The 24014-nt window shown below is 43.2% G+C and overlaps 1 protein-coding gene across 4 annotated transcripts in view; it reads left to right on the top strand.

Moving 5' to 3' along the window:
• SYT2 (synaptotagmin 2) overlaps positions 1-24014 on the top strand; it is a 178150-nt gene that overhangs the window by 87012 nt on the left and 67124 nt on the right. Inside the window, exon 1 of one of the 4 annotated variants that reach the window (XM_044002356.1) lies at positions 12225-12524. The exons of 2 other annotated variants lie outside the window; for them this stretch is intronic. The gene's annotated coding sequence lies outside the window, so the exon portion shown is untranslated. Of the gene's footprint in view, positions 1-12224; positions 12525-14922; positions 15268-24014 lie in introns of those variants that run through there. One more of the 4 variants, XM_044002354.1, reaches the window with a different exon arrangement.

Genomic DNA, 24014 nt, shown 5'->3' with positions numbered 1-24014 from the left:
TTCTGGTATAGAATTCTAGCCACCAGGTCATGTTTTCTTTTCTTTTCTTTTCTTTTTTCTTTTTTTTTTTTTGCAGGGCAAGGAGAGTTAAGTGACTTGCCCAGGGTCACACAGCTAGTAAGTGTCAAGTGTCTGAGGCTGGATTTTGCGAACTCAGGTCCTCCTGAATCCAAGGCCAGTACTTTATCCACTGCACTACCTAGCTGCCCCCACAGGTCATGTTTTACTAGATATTAAACAGATATTACATTTTTTGTAGCCTGAAGTTATCTGTTGTATGGTTTCTACCATTTTAAAAATTATTTGCATTGATCAGTAAATCCAGGTCACTTAAGAATAACCCATCTAGGGGCAGGTAGGTGGCACAATGGATATAGCACCAGCCCTGGAGTCAGGAGGACCTGAGTTCAAATCCGAGCTCAAAGATTTGACACTTACTAGCTGTGTGACCCTGAGCAAGTCACTTAACCCCAATTGCCTCACCAAAAAAAGAAAAAAGAAAAAGAATGAATAACCCATCTACAACTTCTTATGGCAATGATCTAATCCTGCATTATCATTATAAACACACTGATTTCTATAAACAAAGGTCCATTGCTCAGTCATTTCTTTGACATCTCTTTAGTGAATGAAATCAGTTAAATCCATGTGGATGTTACCTGTGGAGGGCCTTTTGATTCCATCCTTGGATCTTGGCCATTTCATAGGCTCCATCTGGAAGTCAAACACTTCAGTGGTCAACTCCAGTGGCCTGTATCTATCATCAGCATTTGATATTGTTGGGTGAAGTGACATTTGCATGTTCCAAAAGTATTTCAGAAAATTTTAGCATGTTTATCATGCGTTCTGAGAAGTCTATTAATTCTCTTCCTTTTTGATAAGGAAATGTCCTCTAATTGTCCTGTTTCATTAGTATTGTATTGGTTTTGTTAGGCTGTAATTAATGTCATCATCATCATCGATTTTTTGGCTTTCAAAAGAGAGATGCTGGGAGAAGAGGAGAATAGAGTCTAGAAAAGAGGCTGATTTCACCATATGTTGTTTAGGAAGGAAGTTGCTTCTTCAATGGATGGTCTCCAGCGGTCAGGCTCCATGTTTGTTTTATATGAGTCAAGCCCCTAATTGTATGTTAATAGGGAGTGTGTATATGTATGGGGTGGGGGAGGAACACAGAGAAACAAGGACTCAAAAAGTGTAGTGGGCAAGTCATTTCAAATCAACAAACATTCATTAAATACTTACCATATGCAAAGCACTGTCCTAAGATTTGGGGGATACAATTTTTTTTTTTGTCGAGGCAATGGGGGTTAAGTGACTTGCCCAGGGTCACACAGCTAGTAAGTATCAAGTGTCTGAGGCTGGATTTGAACTCAGGAGCTTCTGAATTCAAGGCCAGTGCTTTATCTACTGTGCCACCTAGCTTCCCCTGGGGATACAAAATTTTAAAATGAGATACAGTCCCTCCTTTAAAGAATTTTACATCACACTGTATGGGGATGTGGGTGGGGATATGAGTAAACAGCTAAATAAATACAAAATAATTTGAGAAAGGTTAAAAAACCAAATCATTAATAATGGGGAGGGGGATCAGGTGGAGATTAAGAATAGCTTCTCATAGGAGCTACCACATCAACTTAATCTTGAAGGCATCTAGAGTTTTTCAGGAGCAGAAATGAGAAGGAAGAACATTCTAGGCATGAGAGACAGCCAGTGCAAAGGGCCAGACAAGGCTATGGAATGCCAGGGTCAAGGAAGAAGAAGCAGGCCAGTTTAGCTAGAATATAAAAGGCATATTTGGGTAGTTAGACAATAAACTATATTCCAGGCACTCTGCTAAATATAGGAATTCAAAAATGAGCAAAAAATAGACCGTGTTCTCAAGGTGTTCATAGTCTAATGTGAGAGACAACATGCAAACAGCTATGTACAAACAGGTTATGTCAAAATAAAGTAGAAATAATCAATGGAGGATGGACTAAATATAGGAGAGGATGAAAGCAGATCAATGAGGTGCCTATTATACATATAAGGTATTTTATTTTTTCCGTTACATGTAAAGATAGTTCTCAACTTTTGTTTATACAAGCTTTACAATTTCAGATTTTTCTCCCTCCCTCCCCTCCCTCCCCTCCCTCCCCCCTCCCCTAGACAGCAGGTAATCTGATATAGGTTGTATCTATATATCTATATACATATACACATATATATATAACTATACACACACATATATATATCCATAATAACATTAATCCTATTATAAGAGAAAAAATCAGGGCAGTAATGCAAAACCTCAAAATAGAAAAAAAAATACAACAGCACCCAAAACAAAAGAAATAGTATGGTTCAATCAGCATCTATACTCCACAGTTCTTTTTTTTTTTTTCTTGGATTTGGAGATCCTCTTCTATCATGAGTTCCCTGGAACTCTTCTGTACCACTGCATTGGTGAGAAGAATATAGTCCATCACAGTAGGTCAACACTCAATGTTGATGATACTGTGTACAATGTTCTCCTGGTTCTGCTCATCTCACTCACCATCAGCTCAAGTAAGACCCTCCAGGTTTCTCTGAACTCCTCCTGCTCATCATTTCTTACAGCACAATAGTATTCCATTGTATTCATATACCACAACTTGTCCAGCCATTCCCCAATTGATGGGTAGGTGCCTATTATAATAATACATATCAGAGGTAATAAGGCCCCAAACTAGGATACCAATCAAATAAATGGAGAGTAGGGGATGAATATGAGAAATACTATAAAGGTAAAATTGCTAAAACTTGGCAACTGATTGTATGTTCATTCTTCCTTCTTTCTTTCTTTCCTTCCTTCTTTCCTATCCTTTCCTTCATTCCTTCCTTCCTTCCTATCCTTTCCTTTCTATCCTTTCTTTCCTATCCCTTCCTTCCTTCCTTCCTTCCTTCCTTCCTTCCTTCCTTCCTTCCTTCCTTCCTTCCTTCCTTCCTTCCTTCCTTCCTTCCTTCCTTCCTTCCTTCCTTCCTTCCTTCCTTCCTTCCTTCCAAGTATTTTGCCCTGTCCTTGCCTCCTTTGAATTCTGCTCTTCTCTTGTGGTTCATACAATCCCAGATCTATGGGAGGAGCAGGCAGAGATTAACCAAAGGTGAGAAGGAAGAGCCCAGTATGGCTCTGAGGGTGTAAACTGGGTTATTGGTAGAATAGTGGTAGCCTCAGGTGGCACCTAAAGGTAGAAACCTTTAAAAAAAAAAAGAAGAGTTTGGAGGAGGGATCAAATCAGGAGAGGGAGCACTTTACAAATGTTGCCTCTTTTGTTTCTCGTGACAATCTTGGGAAATAACACAGAATTAGGAGCAAAGAAGAATTAGGAATAAAATGTTCCATTTCCGATATCAATCAATCAAAAAGAATTCAGTATATACTATGTGCCAGGCACTGTGCTAAGCACTGAACACATTTGATTTGAGATGCCAATGGAACATCCACGTAAAAATGTCCATCAGGCAGAGGGCGATGTGGAACTAGAGTTTAGGAGAAAGACAATCATTTGATAAATGAATTTGGCAGTCATCTTCTTAGAGAGATGGGATTTGAGGAAGAAGGCCTAGAACAAAGCCCTAAGGGATATCCATGTTTGGTCTGTGGGACAAGATGGATGATTCCACAAAGGGAACTGAGAAGGAAGAGTCAGGAAGATAGAAGGAGATCCAGGAGAAAACAACACCACAAAAACCAAGGGAGAAGAGACATGAGGGGTGTGGGTGGTGATTAACAGCATCCAAAGCTGCAGGTCCGAGGACTGAGAAAAGGCCAAATGATTTAGCAATGAAGAGATTAATTTTCAGTTTGGAGAAAGCAGTATCAGTGAAGTGATAGGGTTGGAAGTCTGCAACAGCAGAATAAAATCAGAGAAACCTATATTTGGAAAGAACTTCTGAAATAATTTGGGGGAATGAGGGTTCAGTGACTTGTCCAGGGTCACACAGCTAGTAAGTGTCAAGTGTCTGAGGCCAGATTTGGACTCATTTCCTCCTGAATCCAAGGCCTGTGCTTTATCCACTGCGCCACCTAGTTGCCACAAGGACTTCTGAAATAATTTTAACCAAGCCAGATCTGAAATAAAAATTCTCTCAATAACTTTCCCAACAAATGGCCAAATGATATCTGTCTGAAGACTTTCAGTGCTGGCTAACATAAGGCAGACGATTTACCTCTAAAGATTAGGAAATGTTTCAAGTGCTGGACTCAAAGTCAGGACTCCAGAAGAGCTGAGTGCAAATACAGCTTCAGATACTTATGAGCTGTGTGACCTTGGACAAGTCACTTCACCTTTATCTTCCTTGGTTTCTTTTTTTTTTTTTTCAGTGAGGCAATTGGAGTTAAGTGACTTGCCCAGGGTCACACAACTAGTAAGTGTTAAGTGTCTGAGGCTGGATTTGAACTCAGGTACAACTGACTCCAGGGCCGGTGCTCTATCCACTGCACCACCTAGCTGCCCCTCTTCCTTGGTTTCTTAATTTGTAAAATGGGGGTAGCAATAGCACCTATCTCCCAAGATTGTTGTGAGGGCAAAATTAAATGCTATTTGTAAACTGTTTTTTTTTTCAAAATTTAAAGTACTATGTAAATGTTAGCTATTATTACTATTACTAATAGAATTAATGTGTCTAAATAGAGCCTAAATCTGCCTCTTCATCTTCCACTCTTTGCTCCCAGTTCTGTACTCTGGAGTCACGGTGAATAGGTATAATCCTTTTTCACCCTACATGATAGCTCTTCAAATATTTGGAGACAAAGATCATGCTGGTCGTAAGTTTTCTCTTCTGTAGACCAAATATTTCCAACTTATCATTCTAAAGCATTCTAAACTACTGCAGTTCATGGTTGCATGGATTCAAATATGCAAGGATCCATCATGTCTCCCCAAACACATGGATTACAGTCAATGAAATCCTGGTATTCAGAGGTCAGCCAGTTAGTACAGTCAGAGATGAGTGTAGTCCTGTCACAGAAGCCCAGGATTTTAAAGCAGTTTCACAAGATAGTATCCATGTCATGCACAGTTCAAAGGCCACTGAATAGCTGGGCTAGGGAACAGAAAAAGGAGCCTTGGAAGTTCCTGGTCCGGATTGCAAAGGGCAAGAAGGAGCTGTATGATATGTAGGAAGGTTTTCTGGAGGAGTTAACTAACTGAAAGGAAAGGAATGGTTTGCAGCTCAGAGTCAAAAAAAGGTCTGAGTTAAAATCCTGCCTCAGACACTTAACAGCTGTGTGATCCTGGGCAAGTCATTTAACTATGCCTCAGTTTCCTCATAGGGATTAAGATAGCACCTATCTCACAGGACTGTTGTGAGGATCAAATGAGATACCATTTGTAAAATGATTTGCAAATTTTAAGGCTCTATATGAATGCTTAGTACTTTTATTGGATGGGGAGGGACATCTCAGGGTTTGAGTATCTTATAGGGCAAGACAGCAGGAGCAGGATGACTGGGTTAAGGGTCTTTGGACAAGCTTACCTGAGAGAAGACAAGGCAAAGGAGCAAAAGAATGGAGTGAGGTTTTCAATGGTTTTCTGTTAGCTTGTGCTTTTGGAGGAATACAATGACAGAAACAACAGTAATAATTTATACTTAAATAGATGTTTACAAAGTGCTTTGGGTACATTGTTTCATTCGTTCTTCACAATTACCAACTGAAGGGGCGGCTAGGTGGTGCAGTGGATAAAGCACCGGCCCTGGATTCAGGAGTACCTGAGTTCAAATCCAGCCTCAGACACTTGACACTTACTTAGCTGTGTGACCCTGGGCAAGTCACTTAACCCCCATTGCCCCGTAAAAACAACAACAACAAAAAAAAACAATTACCAACTGAAGTAGGCAGTGTAAGCATTTTAAATCCCATTTTATAGATGAAGAAACTGAAGCTTGAGAAGTTGAAATAACTTGCCAAAGGTTATAGCACCAGGAAATAGAAGGGTTAGGATTTGAACCCAGGTCTTTTAGCTCTAGATAGCACAGTGGATAGAATGCCCAGCCAGTCAGGAGTCAGAGAGACTAATTTTCCTGAGTTCAAACCTGGCCTCAGACACTTACTAGCTGTGCGATCCTGGGCAAGTCATTTATCCCTGTTTGCCTCAGTTTCCTTATTTGTAAAATGAGCTGAAGAAGGAAATGGAAAACCACTTCAATATCTTTTCTAAGAGAACCCAAAAAGGGAGGTCACAAAGAGTTGGATATGACTGAAAAAAAATGACTGAACAACAACTTATGGCTCTTGAGTTCAGGTCTCTTTCCACTGTACCATACTGCCTTCCAAGAAAGGCTGGAATTATAAATTCCTCCACATAAAGAACTATGTTTTTCACCTCACTTTTTCCTCTTGAATCATAGCCTTTTCCTCATGACAGCCCTTCAAATACTTGGAAATAGCTATTATATCTCTCTTAAGTCTTCTCTTCTCCAGGTTAATCATAGCATTCAGTATTTATACAGCACTTGAAGGTTTGCAAATTGCTTTACGTATATCATTCCATTTACTCCTTACAATCATTCAATAAGGTAGGTGCAATTAACATCCCCATTTCACAGTGGAGGAAACTAAGGCTTAGATGAGTCAAATGACTTGCCCAAGATCACAGGGCTGCTAAATGTTTGAGGAAGGATTTGTATTCAGTCTTTTTATTTTTATTTTATTTTATTTTTTTAGTGAGGCAATTGAGGTTAAGTGACTTGCCCAGGGTCATACAGCTAGTAAGTGTTAAGTGTCTGAGGCCGGATTTGAACTCAGGTACTCCTGAGTCCAGGGCGGGTGCTCTATCCACTGCACCACCTAGCTGCCCCTGTATTCAATCTTTTTGACTTTAGATCCAGCAAGCACTGTACCACCTGGCCAGCCACCTCATCAGTCCTAATCATCTTCAGAGTTTCTCCAACTGATCTTTACATGAGATAGTTTAGAGTCTGCTCATCATCCAGGTTATTCTGCTCTGGACTCATTCCACCCTGAAGTGTGGTACTCAGAATCTAACATAATCCTTCATTTATGGTCTGACCAAGCAGCATACAGTAGATAATCTCTGGGAGATTGGTAATGAAGAGTATTATCAACTGCATTTTACAGATGAGGCAACTGAAGCTCATAGAGATTAAATGACTGCACCTGGATTCCTGGAGACTATACTTCTGTTAATGCAACACAGAATTACATTAGGTTTTAAAACCCCCACTTTAAGTCATTAACTTAAATTGAGCTTGTGGTCTACTAAAACTCCCAGATCTTTTTCACGTGAGCTATTGCCAAGTCTCCTCCCCACCACCCCTATCCTTGTCCTGTTAATTCTTTTTAAAACTTAAGGACATTTATTACTATTCAATTTCATCTTTTATTTGTTTTTGTTTGTTTTTTTCCAGAGGCAATGGGGGTTAAGTGACTTGCCCAGGGTCACACAGCTAGTAAGTATCAAATGTCTGAGGCGGGATTTGAACTCAGGTCCTCCTGACTCCAGGGCCAGTGCTTTATCCACTGTGCCACCTAGCTGCCCCCTATTCGATTTCATTTTATGAATTTGGCTTATAGTTTCAGCATGTGGAGATCTTTTTGGATCCTAATTCTGTAATCCAATCAATTCATTGATCAATCAATCAAGCACTAATCACCTACTCTGTTCTATGGACTAAACTAGGAGCTGTGCAATAAAGACAAAAAATAAAATAACCTCTGCTCTAAAAGTGTTTACGTTACTTCCTCCCATCCTCTTGCTACGTGGTGCAGTGGATAGAGTGCTGAATCTGGGATCAGGAACTCCTTACTTCAAATCTGGTCACAAGTACTCAGCTGTGTGACCTTGGGCAAGTCACTTAATCCCTCTGCCTCAGTTTCCTTATCTGTAAAACAGAGACAATAATAGCACCTACCACCCCCAGTTTGTTGTGAGGATCAGATGAGATGATGTTTGTAAAGCCCATTAAAAATCTTAAAGTGTTACATAAAAGTGAACTGCCACCTGACAATCTGATAAAACATGCCATCTATGCCTATATTCATGCAGTTGGTAAAAATGACAAACAGAAGTGAGCTGAGACAGAGCCCTTTGGTACACCATGAGAAACCTCCCCCAGAGAAGGTTGGATATAAGGAAAATCTTCCCAACTGGTTTTGTGGAAGAATGACAATCTCTTTTCCTGAGAGCTTTTCAAGATAAGAAAGCCAGGTATCTAGAACTGCTTCCTTCAGCTTTCTTGGTCCCTCTATACCCAAGCCCCAGTCCCTGTTCCTATCATCCACTTTCCCTTACTTAAAGCCTGGATGAAATACTTGACTGATTTGAGGGTCCTCCAGGCAGCCTTCCCAACTGAATTAAAAACACTCTTGTTTATTCCCATGTGCAATTCACCCTCTTTCTCCCAACATTGCAGACATCTTTCTTTAATTAATGCTTCCTGATGCTTTCATTTTGGTTCAGGGGCCATAAGATCATAGGTTTAAATATAGAATGAATTGCAGATGTCATAAAGTCCAATCCCCTCATTTCACAGATGAGTAAAGTGGATCTCAAAGTGGTGATTGGATTTGCCAAAGACCACACAGCTAGTAAGTGGCAGAACCAGGATTCAAACTCAAGCTGGCTGATTCCACAACCCTTTCCTCTCTCCTCCAGTTCTGTGGGAGAGATTTTCTTCATGTGCACCCACACTAACATTCTGATCACTTGTGGAAGGCAGGATGCTCTCAGAGTTAGAAACTGCATTCGTGCCATTCCCTTTGTGACCTGGACTGGAAAGGGTGATGGAGTCTGGAGACCTGTCATGTTCACCAGCTGGGTGACCACATATGAGCCACTGTAGACCCAGAGTCTAGAAAACTATAGGTTCAAATCTCACCTTTAGCTGCATGACCCTAGCCAAAGTACTTAACCTTTTTGAGCCTCAGTTTTTTCATCTGTATGATGGGGATAAGAAGACACACAACTCCCTCCTTCAGAGAGTTGTGGTAAGGAAAATGCCTAGTAAAGGCAAAAGTTCTATACAAATAAGTTATAATAAGGCTTTGAGAGGTAGGGAGTGGTGAATATTGTTATGTCAGTTTTACAGATAAGAAAACTGAGGCTTGGAAAGGTGAGGTGATTTACCCTCAGTTATATAGGTGTCAGAGCTAAAACTTAAACCCACCTCTTTTAACTCTTTATCTAGTGTTTTCTACCATAACACATCACTTCTTTTATTATCTTTATCTTTATTTATTTATTTAAAGTTTTGAGTTCCAAATTCTATCTCTCTCTCATTCCCTCCCTCCTTCCCCACCCCCCTCCCTGAGGTGATAAGCAATCAGATATATGTTATATATGTGCAATTTTCTATTATTATTATTATTATCATTATCATTCTTAAGACCAGGAAAAAATGATCAGGCATTAATGCTGTCTTCCTGTCTTGTACATTGAGCTTCCAGAAGGAAGCTATTTAATTAGGGCAGGGAAGGCCAATTTGAAACTACAGGGTGATATAGTGGGTAGAACCCTTGACTTGGAGTCAGAGAATTTGGGTTTAAATATAGTTTCTAGCTGTGGGGTCTTGGGCAAATCACTTAACCTAAAGTGAGATTAAACTTTATGTTTAGTCATTTTTCAGTAGTGTCTGACTCTTCATGACCCTTTTTGGGGTTTTCTTTGCAAAGATATGGGAGTGGTTTTTCATATTCTTACATGACTTGCCCAGAGTCATACATTTGCTAGATTTGAATTCAGGAAGAGGAGTCTTCCTGACTCTAGGCTCAGCACTCTATCCATGTTGCCACCTAGCTGCCTGAAATTGGACTAAATAATCTCTAAGGTCTCTTCCAACTCCAAATTCCTAAATTAAAGAATATCTCTTCTCTCAGTTCCCTCCTCCTATTGTTGGTACCACCATCTAGGTGTCCAAAACCTTTCCTTACCTGTGGATACTCAGTCTCCAATACAATTCCCACCCAGACCACCTGAACCCCATCAAAACTTGTATTCCTGAAATGATCTGATAACCTATTAGGGATATTAAGGAATTAATGACCAATAATGTCTTTTTTTTTTTAGTGAGGCAATTGGGGTTAAGTGACTTGCCCAAGGTCACACAGCTAGTAAGTGTTAAGTGTTTGAGGCTGGATTTGATCTCAGGTACTCCTGACTCCAGGGCGGGTGCTCTATCCACTGCGCCACCTAGCCGCCCCCAATAATATCTTAATCTGTTACCTCACTCTGGGATATTAGCCCAAGAGGATAAAGGAAAGCCTTATACCCAAAAGAATAAATCTCTAATAACAGAATTTCAAGAGCCTTACAATCATAGAATTTAAAGCTGGAAGGGACCTTAGGAATCAATCATCCAATTTAATCCCCTTACTTTTCAGGTGACAGAACTGAGTCCCAGAGGTAATAGCTCACATTTATATAGGGCTTTAAGGGTTACAAGGTCCTTTCTATAAAGCAACTCTGGGAGATTGATAATGAGACTCCATTTTACAGATTAGGCAACTGAGGCTCATAGAGATTAAATGACTGCACCAAGGTCACATAGTTGATAAATGGCAGAGTGATGATTTGAATCCAGGTCTTCTGACCACAAACTAAAATTCTTTTCACTATAGCACATTACCTCTCTATGGCAAGCAAATGAAAATTCAGGATGGAGATCTTCTCAGGGTCTGTTGACCAACTAACATATAGCTAACTATACTCTCTCTCTCTCTCTCTCTCTCTCTCTCTCTCTCTCTCACACACACACACACACACACACACACACACACACACACACACACAGAAGGCTGGCCCTAAAGAAGAGGACTCATCTCTTTTCATAAAAATGAATCAATTCCCTGGCATAGTTCATTCAGGATGTGATACCAAAGCACCTTTTTGGTGCAGTGAGCTGAGGATAGGGAGAGGTAGGGTCACAACTGCAGGAACTCCTCTCAGCTTAAACAACTCCCCTGTCTCCCCATTGGCAAATGTTTCCAGAGTCTCCCAAATCTCATCAGGACAAGAGTGTCCCTTCAGTGATCAAAAGAGTTGGTTAAAAAAAAAGAGTTGGTTTTTTGTAACTGAAGATTATGCTTTCTGACATTTTCAGGTGGGACAAAAACCTGTATAGAAATTTCAGGATTTCTCTTCTGTGATGGAATGCCATTTTCTCCTGGTTATCAGAGACAGCCAGGAGGTAAGAGAGATAGATTTGGTGTCAGGAAGACCTGAGTTTAAATCTTACCTCAGATATTTTCTAGTTGTGTGACCTTGGGCAAATCGTCTAACCCTTGCCTCAGTTTCCTCATCTGTAAAATAGGGATAATGATAACACCTATCTCACAGCATTGTTGTGAGGGTCAAATGAGATAACAAATGTACAGTTCTTTTCAAATCTTAAAGCACAACATAAAAGCTATGGTCTTTTGATTTTCAACACAACTTCTGAGAGAAGCTTTATATAAATAAACCCATCTGGAAGGGACCAGAAGAAATCATTTTATCCATCCCTTTGCTTCCAGGCAAGATTCTGAACTTCTAGAAAAAGGATATAACACAACCTTTCTTAGTTATGTGTTATGGCTTCTCATGCACTTCATTATTGGGAAATCACTTCTAATATCTTACCTGAATCCTTCCTCTTTATGTTTCAGACCACATCATTTCTTCCCCCCCCCCCCCCCGCTTGTCAGGTTAAAGCATTTCCAAACTGAAGCAATTATTTTTCCCAGGGGAATTAGGGGAGAAGCTGGTAGGTCTCACTAACCTCCTTGGGAGAGTGACTGAGGAATACTAACTTCTATCCCTGTGGTAGATTAGCCTTTCAGAACAGTGTGGCTGGGGGACTCCCAGACCCAGAGGCATCCCTGAGATTTTCCCATCACTGAGTTCTTGACCTTGAGCTCTTGACCTTCTAGTTCCTCATCTCGCTCTATAGAATGATAAAAAGGCTACTTAGGGCTGTCCTGGGAGGTATTCATTTAGACTAGCCAGATTCCCTGACAATTAGCAATATTTACTTGACATATTTACATGCATATTTATATATACATATATTTTGGATAAATACATATATGCTCTTCCAACACATGCACAAGTGGGCATACATACACGTATATCCTCACACTCATTCAGAAATCCTTGAGTCAGCTTTTTCCTCCCCTTCTAAGGCTCAGTAACTAGTGAGCTGCTGCTGTTCCTAGCAAGAGTGCCTCCAGCCCAGCATAGAGATAGAGGGGAGGGCCCATGGACTGCAGCACTGCAGTGGCCAAGCTTCTACCCAGCACATAGGGATAGAAGAGAGAAGGAGGGAAGAGAAAAGGGAGAAAGAGACTCCATCTTCAAGAATACTTTTGCTCAGGAACTTTCCTGATCCTTCTGATGCTGGAGGAGAAGAGACCCCTCTGAAGATGGGATTGGGAGTAGGGGACCTCCTGAGTCACAATGTTCTTCTGGAGGGGAGGGAGGAGACAGATCTAGAATCAAGTGCCAAACTCAGAACATGAGTCTGAGTATACAGCAGAGGAGGAGAAGACTGAACTGCAGCAGAGAAGGGTAAGAGGGGGGAGGGTAGAAGAAAGACACAAGAAAGCAAGGAAAAGAGAAAACCACAGAAAAACAATAAGACAGAAAGGCAGAGACACAGAAAGATAAGACGGGATGAGGGGATGTGGGGAAGCAATAGAGAGAAAGAAATATTTTTCAAAGGCAGAAAGAGAAAGGAAAGAAGAAAATGAAGGAATACAGAAAAATAGAGGGAGAGAGAAAGGGAGATATGGAGAAAGACAAATTAACATCACTGAATAAATGGGGAAAAGTCTGAGATGGAAGATAGCCAAACCCAGGTAGAGATATAGAACTAGTTTCCATAATTAAAGTGTAGGAAGAAAGAAGAGAAAGGAGTCTGAGGTGCAATGGAGAGTGCAAGACACCCATTCCCCTCTCCACTAAAGAGAACAGGGAACCTGGACAAGTCTTGGAATCCATATTGGGGAGAGGAAGGGGAGGTGGGAGATGTGGGGCAAGAGGCAATGGAATTGGATGACTAAGCAGGACCCAGGTTAGCGACTTCAGCAAGGCACCGGGGAGAAAAGGGTCTCACTTATGGACTGAAGTTGACCTTGTTGGGGCTCCATGGGATGCTTTTTCCTCTGTGGTACCTTGATATCCAGAGGTCAGAACAATTGTTCTGAACACACTGTTTCAAGGGCATTGTGGGTGGGGGAAGTTATCAGGTAAGTGTTCACTCTGGTATTGACATAACGCTAATTGGACTCCTTTGGGCCAGTTATTCAACTTTTCTTTTTCTTCTTTCTGAGAAATGATGCTTAAATTCCTTGGAAAACATGGGAAATGCAAACTTTCCTCTCATAGAATTGCAAAAACAGAGCTTAAGAGCCGTCAGGAGCTTTAGAGACCATTGAGCCCAACACTCTCATTTTATTGATGAAGAGCCAAAGAAAGTAAGTGACTTGGTCAAGTTCATTCCCAAATGTTCAGTCTCAGTCCTGCCGGACACCTTCCCAAGATGACCTGATCCCACTCTCTGCTTATAAGAAGGGAACTGTTGAAACTTTTACCCGAGTCTTTGATAGATAATAACCCATCCATTTTTACAGTTGAGAAAACCAAGGTCTAAGAGTTTAGGCAATGTGGGTATTATTGTTCCCATTTTATAGAAGAAGGGGATGAGGTTCAATGAGGTTAAATAATTCATCCAAGGTCACAGAACTGGTGAGCATCATATTTAGGGTTTTCTATTGCTCTCTTGCTTGGGTGACCACTTTCTTTTTTGTCTTCACCAAGCTGTCATTAAGATTTCCTCTGTGCCCTGTACCATTTGGGGGCAATAGCCAAGTTTTACATAGAGTCCCTGCCCTTTTCCTAGTAACTAAGGCACAATGAGACTTGGAGTCAGGACACCTGGCTTCAAATATGGACTCTTTCTCCTACTAGCAGTCATGTCAGGGCTGCTTATATGGGCATGACACAGTGGGAAGAGTACTAGACCTGAGGATCAGGAGTTGGGTTTGTCTCTTCTTAGAAATAGAGATGGAAAGGGCCTTAGAGGTCATCTAGTCTGGGCCTGTCTTTTTCCACATGAGGAATCAAAGAAAGTAAGTGACTTGTCTAAGACTGCACAGGTAGGAAGTGGCAGAGGAGGGAGGATGTAACTCTGGACCCTTTGATTCCAGATTCCATGCCCCTCCCACAGCACCACACTGCCATCTCTAGTTGTGTGATCTTGGAAAGTCCTCAATCCATTTGAGCCTCAGTTTCTTCTTCCATAAAATGGGGACAATAATACCTATACTTCCTACTTCACAGGGTTGTGCTGAGGAAAGTGCTCTGGAAACCTTAGTGTTACAGAAATATGAGCTGTTAGTAATATTAACTCATAGTCTGACTGCCTCTTCACTTTAGGCTCTTTTTTTTGAGAGACCTTAGTCCTCCCCATTCCTATTTCGCTCTATTCTTCTTCCTCTTCCCCATCCTCTAAAGAAACACCATATCAGCTGGAGAGAAACTACCCGTCAATGAAAATTCCCTAATTCTGCCTCCCCCAATTGACCCGTCTCCTGGTCCCCAAAGAAATCTGTCCAATCCTTAAGCAAGAGAGGAACATAAAACAAGTGTGTGGCAGAGAGGGGAGGGAAGGGAGTGTCGCAGGATAGCACTGAAGCAGAGCGATACCTCTGCAAAATCGAAGAAGGGAGGGGAGCTTGCCCACCCTTTGGGGTCCCAAAGTAGACTAGAGCCTTAGGGATTCCCCACCCCCCCCAGCAGTTCAACCTAAACTGTCTGGTTTAACCCTTTCCACCCCAGAAAACTCCCTTCCTCCTCCCTTTCCACACTTCTCCCCTCAGCCCCCCTGGTCCCCAGCTGGCACTTCATCAGGGCTGACAGGGGGAAAGGAGGAGGGGCAGGGAGCTGGTTGGCCCAGCCCAGGGGATAGCCGGGAAGCGGGGCGTCGCATCTCGGTTTCCAGGGATTACCCTCGGAGGGGCAGGCACGCGCTGTGTGCAGGAGGATGTGAGGAGAATCTCAATTGTCAAGCAGGGGAAGCGGGATCGGGTTGTTACTACTGCAGAGAGAGAGAGAGAGAGAGAGAGAGAGAGAGAGAGAGAGAGAGAGAGAGAGAGAGAAGCATAAAGGGGAAAAGAAAAAACAGGGACATCGAAGAGAGCAAGCAGCCTTCGCTCAGGACCTGCGGGGACCAGGGCAGGGGGGCGCAGTGCCTCTGAAACCTCGGACAGCAGCCATCCCCTCCGCCGTCATCCCGCACTGTGTTGCTCGGGTAAGAGAGGGATCCCCGGGCAGCAAGCTGCTGAGAAGACGGGGCGGGAACAAATAGGGGGACTCCCAGCCCAGAGCTAAATCATGCCGCTCCCCCCCCCCCATCTTTTCTCCTACACGCGGTGGATAGTAGATGAGCCCAGGGAGCGGGGTGGAGAGGGTTAACTAAACTCTATGCATATTCAGGGCATTTCCAGCCAGAAACAAAGTACAGAACGGAGCCAGCTTTACAGCAATCCACGCCCTCCCCCCACGCCACCCCCCGACCTCAGAAACAAAAATCTACTTACCTGGAATTGTCCAGATAATCCCAGTGAAAGTAGCATAAATTAGCCTGGACACCATTCCCTTTTCTTGGGAGACTGGAGACTCTCTCCCGAATGAGTGTGTGTGTGTGTGTGTGTGTGTGTGTGTGTGTGTGTGTGTAGGGGAGTGGGGATTTGAAAGAAGAGTGGGATAAAAAGGTGTACTGGGGCTATGCGCCAGGCGACCCCCCCCACACACACACACTTGAGAAGCTGAAGGCGGGAGGGTAGCGAAGTAAGGGGGTGAGTGAGAGGGTGCATCCAGGAGCCGAGAGCCCGGGCTCTGCCCCCCACAGGGGGCTTCGGGCACCGCCTATTCTGGGCGAGCCAGAAGCCTGGCTGAACACCTTCTGGGAGAAGGTTCAGGTGCCAAGGGGGAGACGGCTGCGGGTCACACTGCTTGTCCCCAGCACACTGACAGCCCCTACGGGGCTGCCCGCCATCCCCTTCTCTATTCCCTACCCCCCAATCCCCCACCCCACCCCCATCCCTAGCCCAGGAACCCGGGCACTGCAGCTCCTGCTCGGGCTGAACCGGGCCGGCTATCCCCTCCTCCACAATAGGCACGGAACTTTCCCAGACTAGAGCGAGCGCTGCTAGGCGATTAAAGGCAGCAAGGGCTCTAGATACTAGTGCCCACCCTGCAAAAAAGATCGGATGGGAGTTTGGCTGAATACTTAGATCCCGGATCTCGGGTGGGGAGCGGGAGCTGGACTTGACTCCTCCCCTATTATGCTGTGTGACCTTGGGCAAGACGTATCACCTCTCTGAGCCTCAGCCTGATGTAAAGCTCATTCCTACCCTACCACTCGCAGAAGGGTATGGGGGAATGGAGTGGGAAGTGGAGAGAGGCAACAAAGTCTTGGGCTTGGAAACACCTTGAGTTCTGGACCCCTGAGAAGCCTAAGATGACTGGAGATCAATTCACACTCAGCTGGAAAGGACCCCTTTGTCTGCCCCTGTCTCATTTTCCTGCTCACTTTCTCAGGACTGGAATTTAGGAAACCTGGTTTCTGGTTCTGGCTGTAGCTTGATGTTTGACCTTGGGCAAGTCACTTTTTCAGTCTCCTTCCCTATAATTCAACAGCAACCATTTATTAACTGCCTGCTATATACAAGTTACAATAAAACGAGAGGTTTGTGCTAGATGATCTCTAAGGCCTCTTCTAGCATCAGTGTTCCAGGTTTTTAAGTCTCTTGGTACTGCCAATCCTATTTTGAATGAAAGCAGATGAAGTTTTGGTGGACAGGGTCAATAAAGCAAAGGCAGGTTTGCCAGGATCCCATAAGAAGGTAAAAGACCTTAGAGTTCATTGGCCCATTGGGCTACTCCCATGGTTTTGGCTTGAAAGTGATAGTGACCTACAACCCCCAAGGAGAAGCACAATGGGGGGTCCCATTGGGAAGCCAAGTTTCTTGGGTTGTCCCTCTAGTTCCTTGACCCTGCTTTAGCTCTTTTTCATCTCCTCTGTCTCTCCTTTTTCCTTCTGTACTATAAGAAGAATGATTTGATTCCTTAATTTATTCTACCATCTGTGTCTTTGAAGAGCAAAGGTTCTCCCCAATAGAAGTCCTGACAGCTCTTAATACAACAAAGATGCTCAGTTTAAATCCTACTGTGACCTTCAGCTCTTTATCTCTGTCATCCTTATGGCACAGGGCTAGTGCATGGACTCTCAAGGTCCAAATATCCAGGAATATTAAAGGGAATGTTTAAGTTTTCCATGCCGGTGGCTTTCCAAGGATCCCAACTTTTCTGGGAGTTATGGCAAAAGAAGAAGAATCAGCTCTATCCCTGTCCTGCCTATAAATTCCCTCTCTTCCTTGATTTCATGTATCTATAGAAATCCCACTTCCCCAGAATCTCTGCCCAATAGTTACGCATCAAAGAACTTTGCCCTTTTCTAATGCACTTATAATGGACATTAAAATGATCTGTATTTGTGTCTAATCTCCCTATTCTAGGTCTCTAGACTCTATTCCCTCTTTCATATTCATATTCCCTCTTTCATATATGAAAGAGAAGAGGAAATAAGCACTTACAAAGCACTATTATGTGGCTGGCACTGTTTTAAGTGCTTTACAAATAGAGTCTCATTTGATTGTCACAACAATCCTTGGAGGGAGAAACTATTAATAAGTCCCTTTTACAGTTGAGGAAACTGAGGTAGACTAAGGTTAAGTAACTTGCTTAGAATCACTCAGCTAGGGGCAGCTAGGTGGCGCAGTGGATAGAGCCCTGGAGTCAGGAGTACCTGAGTTCAAATCCGGCCTCAGACACTTAATACTTACTAGCTGTGTGACCCTGGGCAAGTCACTTAACCCCAATTGCCTCACTAAAAAAAAAAAAGAATCACTCAGCTAGTAAATGTCTATGGCAGAATTTGAACTCAGTTCTTCCTGATTCTAGGTCCAGGCCACCTACCTGGCTCTAGGGTAACAGATACCATACCTTTTCTAAACTTTTTATTAGCCTAGCATCCATTACAGTGCTCTATTTGAAGCTGGTACTTGAGAAATGTTAACTGAATAAATGGATAAATCTGTTGCAACTTTGATGGTGGGTCGACAAGGAAATTGGATTTTGCCCTGATAGTCAAGGAGGTAGTACCTTCACTTCTCTCCCTGTAAAAGTGTTCAAACAAAGAATGGATGACCATTTGTCTGAAATGTTATAGGAGGGATTCTTTCACAGGTATGGGTTGGACTAGGTGGCTACTGCTGACTGACATTCTGTGACTCATAACAGAAAGATCACTAGACTTAATATAAGGAGCTCTGTGTTTTAATCCAAACTCTACTGCTTACTAACAATGTGACCTTGGGCAAGTCACTTTACCTCTAGACTTCAGTTTCCTCATATGAAAAATGCTCTTTTCAGTTCTAATCTGGAATCCTTCAAACATATGTATTGGAGTTTAGAGGTTAGAAGGATCCCTTATAACCACAAGAGAAATCGTAAAGAGGAAAGAAGGATGCTATAATAGTAAGAGCACTGTCCCAGGATTTGGGAGATGTCCTGGCCAGAACTCTCCTTAGAACTACTGCCTTGGTTTTCAAGGTCTAGAGGAAGTCTGATGGAGTTCTAGTCCTGGGAATAAGAAGACCTGGCTTCCACCAACCAGCTATGACGTTGGGTAAATCAATTTTTTTTGAACCCCAGTCTCCACATCTTTAAAAAGAGAGGGTTAGATGAGATGATTTCTTCTAAGTCCCAACAATTCTTAGCCATTATGTGGGCTGGGAGTGGGAATATGTGCTGATATTTCAACAGAGTTCCAGGGTTCAGCCTGGGCATCCTCTTCAGGGCACTGCTAGCTAATGCCAAAGAGCCATTAACCTTGGCTGGCACAAAGAATGGGCAATGACAGGTCTTTGCCAAGCAAATACCCTCGAGTGATCAGAGCCGAATTTGGTCCAGTCTTAGTCACACAGAGCAGGAAAACTTAGCTCCATGTAACATCATTAAATCTCAGTGGAGGCTCTGAAATCAGTTGTATTTGGAAAGAGAAGGAACCTTTAGAGATCAATCTGATCCAACGCCCTCTGTCTACAAAAGAGGAAACTGTCCAATCCCTTGAGTTTATAGATGAGGAACCGGAGACTGGGAGAAGTGACGGGACTTTCCCAAGGTTACGCAGCTTATTCCAGAGTCAGCCAATGAGCATTTATTAAACAAGCACCTACACTGTGCAAAGCTTTGGGGATACAAAGAAAAGTGAAAGACAGTCCTGCCCCCAAGGAGTTCATCATCTCATGAGGGAGACAATAAGCAAACAGATATGTACAAACAAGCTATGTACTGCATAAATAGCAAATGATTAACAGAGGGAAGGCACTGGAATTAAGGATTGGTGAAGACTTCATATAGAAGGTGGGATTTTAGATGGAACTGGAAGGAAGCCAGTGAAACCAGTGGGTTTCATAAGGAGGGAGAGCATTCCAGGCATGAGGAACAGCCGAAGAGAATGCCAGAGATGAGAGATGGAGTGTCTTGGTTGAGTGTCTCTGACAGACTATCCAGTAGGCTGAGGTATAAGAGACGGGGGGGGGGGGGGGGGGGGGGAAGGGTAGATGATGAAGGGCTTTGAATGCAGACAAAGCCTTTGCTAGAGCCCAGGTCTTCTGACACTTCTTTCAATGTTCTTTGCATGATTCCAGGGTGTCTTTCTTGGATCATGCAGCCACATAAGGTTCACAGATTTAATGAGAAAAAGCTGGATGTATTTGAGGAATAGTCTTTAAAGCAAAACAAAACCAAACAACCCTAATTCAGAGACTTCGCAGGATTCAGGCTCTCAATGCATGTTCTTTTATTCTCCCATCTTAACCAGGAGCCTTCCTGGGCTGTTGGCTTGACAGCTTGGATGGTCCCTTGAGAGGAAGTAGACAATAGTCAGGCACATTGGTTTCTGTTCCATTGGCATCAGGGAGTGAAAGAAAATCAATATTTGCCTAGTGTGAAAGGATGGGAAATAAATTTGAGTTTGGGGCTCAGGGAAAGAACTGAGTGTGAAAAGGACGCAGGATGGCAGCGTGTGCCTTGTTTGACTTCTAAAGGAGACCTACGCACTGCTGCATTAAGTAACCCTTTGTATCTCAGACAGCACTGAAACCAATTTTGCCTGCTATTCTCCCTAGGGCCTCAAATCCCCAATAAATTTCCATGTATTGTTTGAGGCTGACGTCTCTCTGGCTTCCAGATCCTGGGAGAGATGGGACTTTTGAGTCATTTGCAAAATCCTGGGAGCAGATGGCCCATTGAGAGAGGCAGCATGGGACAGAGGGTAGGAGCTCTAAGAAAGGGCTGCTTCCTTATCTGGGCCCCAGAGTAGAGTGAGAGATGTGGAAAGAGGCCTTAGAGGGTCGGGAGCATTTGTGAATAATTCTCACTGCCTTTGTTTACTTATCTGTCCATTTTCTTCTGTGCCTCTTGCCTCCTCTGTTGTTCCCTGAATCATGAAGTGTGGGAGATGGGGATGGAAACCTTTCTTTGGATGAATTGAAATCTTGGGGGGGGTTGTTTGTTTGTTTGTTTTTTGGTGAGGCAGTTGGGGTTAAGTGACTTGCCCAGGGTCACACAGCTAGTAAGTGTCAAGTGTCTGAGGCCGGATTTTGAGCTCAGGTCCTCCTGACTCCAGGGCCAGTGCTCTATCCACTGTGCCACCTAGCTGCCCCTTGAATTGAAAACTTAAACCCATGGCTACAACCTGGATTTGTCAGCTGCTGCATTGTCAGTTTTTACGTGCACTGTATTTGCTCATAGAATGGAAGTTTACCAGGTTGGTGGGAAGCTCTAGACTGGGGCCAGGGTTAACTTTCTTCATGTTCCAGAGCTCTTTGGCAGTTTGGTGAAACCTTTGCATCCTTCTCAGACTCTTGTTTTTCATTGCATAAAATACACACCAGGTTACCAATGAAAGTAATGACATGGAAATATAGTTATCAGCATGTTTTTAGAAAGCAAAAAGTTTACAGACCTCACGTTAAGAAGCCCTGATTTAGGGGCAGCTGGGTGGCGCAGTGGATAGAGCACCAGCCCTGGAGTCAGGAGTACCTGAGTTCAAATCTGGCCTCAGACACTTAACACTTACTAGCTGTGTGACCCTGGGCAAGTCACTTAACCCCAATTGCCTCACTTAAAAAAAAAAAAAGAAGCCCTGATTTAAACAAAGGTAGATGCAGTGTTAGAAGAGGAAATGAGATTTTGTTGCAGCAGGAAGGGTTTAAGATAAAAAGAAAGGTAAAACCACTGTCTTGGGGGCAGCTAGGTTGCGCAGTGGATAGAGCACCAGCCCTGGAGTCAGGAGTACCTGAGTTCAAATCCAACCTCAGACATTTAACATTTACTAGCTGTGTGACCCTGGGCAAGTCACTTAGCCCTAATTGCCTCACTAAAAAACAAACAAAAAAACACTGTCTTGATTTTCAGAATCAGTCCCCTTTAGCACCTAAAGAAGCCATACTTCTAGGTGAGGACATAGGGGGTTCTTTGGCACCCTGGATTCATTCATAGCCTCTCAGTAATCCAGGTTGGTAGCCTGTCCTAGGAAGACAAACAGAGACAACTTCTCAAAGGTCAGCCCTGCAACAACAGAATTCAAATTTGACCCTGAATTTCCCAAGGTCAACAGGACAGGCCATCTCTCTTCTGTTGGCTCAGAAGGCCAATGAGAATGACCTGTCCAGACCCCTCTCCTTGGCAGGCTGTTGAAGACTCAGTCAAGTGGGACTCATCTGACAGGAGGGGGGGAGAGGGTCAGGTTCTTCCAGCTGGCTTCTGACCAACCAACCCTCCCGGCCAGAGAGAGAGACTGCCACTGCCGGCCCAAATGACTCTGGCAGGAAAGTCTCTCTCCAAAGCCGTAGGTCACAGCAGGGCCAGGCTGATCTCCGCTGGCTTGGTAGCTCAGTCCATCTTTCTTTCCAATTTCTTGGCACAGGGTTTCTACTTAAGGGCAGCAAGCTGGTCCAAGACAGATTGCAAACTGTCCACCTCTTCTCTATTCCCTCCAACCCCCCAACCACACTGCTGTGGGCCTTGGGTTATGTTCCTGTTCCCAAATTCGTTCTTAGACAAAACCCGTAAGCTCTTTAGGCTTCCAAAGAACATGGTGCATGGCAGTAAGTAGATTCCTAGCATGTTAGCTTTAGAAAGGCTGGGCTTCTTGGTGATTACCCTGTCTAGGGACTCTTAACTTGTGTGTGTGTGTGTGTGTGTGTGTGTGTGTGTGTGTGTGTGTGTGTGTGTGATGGACATTGTTGGGCCCTATCCTTCTTCCATTCTGCTCATCTTCTCTTCTTCCTCCTTTGCTCTTTCTCATTTTCCACATTTTCATTAATTTTTTTCTCTTTTCTCTTCCTTATCTTCCTCTTGATATCTCACCCACCTTGGTTAGAGCTTATTAAAAAGTGTTGGGTGGTTGACATAGTAAAAAAAAACCAATACCCACAACTAAGGTCAGAGGATGTGGGATGGCCAGGGGCTGTAATCACCTTCCTGGCTATTTTATCATCAGAGCCTACTCTGCCAACTGGCTGGGACTATTCCAACTCTTTAACAAGAGCCAACAGCAGTGATTGCAAAGCTATAAATGCACAGTCCTCAAAGCCAACAACTCATAGGATGCTGGAGACTGCAAGATCACCTGGGGAAAGTAGAAGGGAGAGAAGAAAGTGAAGAGTAGGATTGTTGTAGATGTCCCAGGGCTTACTCTCAATGTTAGTCTTTGGCTTTCTTGACCCATAAACATTTATTTTATCTAGAGATCTCAAAAGCAACTTAAGAATTAGTTTTGTTGAGTCTCAGAGAGATAAGTTCACTTGGTGAAGAGCGTCCTATTTTTGCATATCCACCAGTGTTCTCTATATTTCCTTTCCCTACTCAAATTTCTTAAAGAGAGTACTGGCCATTGGGCAGAATGCTAGACTGGGATTCTGGACACCTGAGTTCTAGTTGAATTTGGCTTTTTGTTTGTTTCTTTGGTGAGGCAATTGGGGTTAGGTTACTTGCCCAGGGTCACAAAGCTAGTAAGTGTCAAATGTCTGAGGCTGGATTTGAACTCAGGTCCTCCTGACTCTAGGGCCGGTGCTCTATCTACTTCACCTCCTAGCTGCCCCTCTAGTTGAATTTGTAACTTTGACTCTTGGGTCTTGTTCTCTAGCTAGCCTCTGTCTCCATTGAGAGAATAGAATTCCCCTGAAGAGAAGAGAGTTCTAATTTCCTATTCTGGGTTGAATGAGTCCATTTTTCTTTTCTTTTCTTTCTTTCTTTCTTTTTCTTTTTTTGTCGAGGCAATGAGGATTCAGTGATTTGCCCAGGGTCACATAGCTAGTAAGTGTCAAGTATTTGAGGTCAGATTTGAACTCAGCTCCTCCTGAATCCAGGGCTGGTGTTTTCTCCACTGTGCCGCCTAGATGCCCCTGTGAGTCCATTTATTAAAGAATTACTACATACCAGGCACTTTGCTAAGCACTGAGATTACAAACATAAGCAGAAATACTATCCCTGCCCTCAAGGATCTTACTTCCTAATGGAAAAAGATAACAGATAAAAAGAAGTTAAAATGGGTGGGAAGAAAGAGAAGGGCAAATGGGGGAGAAAGTCCAGAGAGTCAGGAGTAGAGGAATTCTGGAGATGAATGAAGATATGGATGGCCTAGGCACAGAAACAGGGGAATGGAAAATACAGCTCCCTGTCAGGTAATTGGGAGAGAGGAAACTTAATGCTTCTATCACTAATTTATTGTATGACCTTAGTCAAGGCACTCAAGCTTTATGGAACTCATTTTCCTCATTTGGAAAAGAGAGATAATGATACCGATACTGCCTTTTGGTCAGGTAAACTTACTAACATTTGAAGCTTTCCAAAAATGGAGTGAGCTGTTTGGGGAAGTGGTGGATTCCCCTTTACTTGAGCTGAATGACCACTTATATATAACAT

The sequence above is a fragment of the Dromiciops gliroides genome, chromosome 4, assembly GCF_019393635.1.
Source record: "Dromiciops gliroides isolate mDroGli1 chromosome 4, mDroGli1.pri, whole genome shotgun sequence".
In the NCBI taxonomy this organism is placed as follows: domain Eukaryota; kingdom Metazoa; phylum Chordata; class Mammalia; order Microbiotheria; family Microbiotheriidae; genus Dromiciops; species Dromiciops gliroides.
Note: the sequence above shows the minus strand (reverse complement) of the source record. Positions and strands in the feature narration are given on the sequence as shown.